Below are 1,827 nucleotides of genomic sequence, written 5' to 3'. Positions count from 1 at the left end.
CAGGTTAACACCCTTCTTCCTTCCAGCTCATGCCTGATTCAGGCCAGCCTCCTCTAAAGGGAAGAGGGACCATCAGCTGTTTCCTCTATTTTCCCGCCTTTAGTCCCTCTAAGTAAAGCCAAGGGAAAGTAAGGAGTTAAGGGTCAGGCAAAGTCTGGTTCTGTTCTAGCAATTTAGCATTGGTGTAGGTGCTTAAGGCTGACTCTTTATCTTCTGGGATGTTTTTGAGGGTCCTTGGGAGAACTCTCTCATTACTGGAAATCTCTCACAGCAGTCCTTGGTGGCAGACAATTACGTTTCTCCTTCCATCCAAGGGGACACAGCCAGACTTCTTTTGCAGAGATCTCCCCACCCTCCAGGAGGTCTCCTGGCTATCATGTGAAACAATACCATGCTAAGTCTCTTTCTCAGTCTGTACTGGTTCATGGGAATCCCTTCATGTTCTTTGTTCTGACAAAAGTCCATTTCTTTCCAGTATGGACCCATCTCTTATTCTGTCATCAAAACAACTAGGGAGCTGTCCCTCTTACTCTAGATTTCCTAAGTAGAGGCTTGAAATTGGTGTGTGGTGTCCCCAAGCTCTCCTGTTGAAGCTGTCAGTCCATTGGAGCCTCATTCCCTAGGCTTGAGATGAAGGAAGAGTACCTCTCCCTGTCATATGCAATGGTAACACTTTCAAAATCCTCCTCTAATCTATGCCCCATCTCTTGGTTTCTGCAATCCATTTTAGAAGCTGGAGGTAGTCACCAGTGGGCTGCAAGACTAATTCTTGTGTATCTCCTTTGCTCCTGTTTTAGTGGCATAGCATCTCACTTTGGAATGTGGGAAGAGTCAACACCTATTGGGCCTAAGCAGAAACTGGGATGGAGAGAGTCCCATTTTAACACTTTTTTACATTGTGATGGCAATAATTCTTATTTGGGGTAAATCAGTATGTAAAATTGAAAATGTGTATTCTTTCATTATTCCCAGTTATCTCTATTTAACAACAATTATATTGTATACCATTAGAAATTGTGAATAATGCAGGGCAAATTGTGGTTCACCACATGGGCCAAACATTAATTTTACTAGAAGTAGAACAATGGTCACAAAAGCTTGAATTCCAGCTTAAGAAGAGCTTGCGCTACTTGAGGTGAAGAGTAAATTCTCTGGTAGAATTTCTGTGTCCTTTCTCAATGGTGACAAGAGGATCGGCAGGAAAATCACAAATTCACTCAATTTCTTGTTTCCTCTGCATGACATCAAATAACTTAGACAAAACAATCTTTCACTAAACCTCCAACTTTCTGTCAGAGTTGATTGGTTCATTTAGTTTTTAATAGAAGAATAGATTTTTTCAGTTGATTTTTTGTGACATTAAGCCCTTCAGAGAGTCTAGTTAGCAAGGAAAGGAACTTCCATAAGGATCAAAGGTTTGTGAGTTAGTTGGCTAATGGTCGAATGATTGATTTAATAGAGGATACCAATAACATATTCAATTCCAATAGAAATTATTGTTCTCAGCTTGTATGTAGATCAAAATTTTGGTCAACATTCCTGCTTCAAAGTTGTACCATAGTCTTCAACTTGTAAAAATATGTCATTCATCTACTCTCTAAATGGAAATTTCTTTACGGCAGTGGTCCACAATTTATTTTTACTGTAAACCCTTAACATAAAACATTTTGTACATGGATCCATAATGTATGTTTGCTTACTTATATATGTGTTACTACCCTGGTAGATGGTGTAAAAAACAGAACATGAAGAATGTAAAAGTTTAGATAAAGAACCAAATATTTTAAAAATAAATTCATAAATATACAAAAATATTTTGCTGGCTAA

The 1,827-nt window shown here is 38.6% G+C and overlaps 1 protein-coding gene across 1 annotated transcript in view; it reads right to left on the bottom strand.

The window, feature by feature from the left end:
• OTC (ornithine transcarbamylase) overlaps positions 1–1,827 on the bottom strand; it is a 61,289-nt gene that overhangs the window by 49,411 nt on the left and 10,051 nt on the right. The gene's annotated exons all lie outside the window — the stretch shown is intronic.

The sequence above is a fragment of the Crocuta crocuta genome, unplaced genomic scaffold, assembly GCF_008692635.1.
Source record: "Crocuta crocuta isolate KB4526 unplaced genomic scaffold, BGI_CrCroc_1.0 scaffold301, whole genome shotgun sequence".
Lineage (NCBI taxonomy): Eukaryota > Metazoa > Chordata > Mammalia > Carnivora > Hyaenidae > Crocuta > Crocuta crocuta.
Note: the sequence above shows the minus strand (reverse complement) of the source record. Positions and strands in the feature narration are given on the sequence as shown.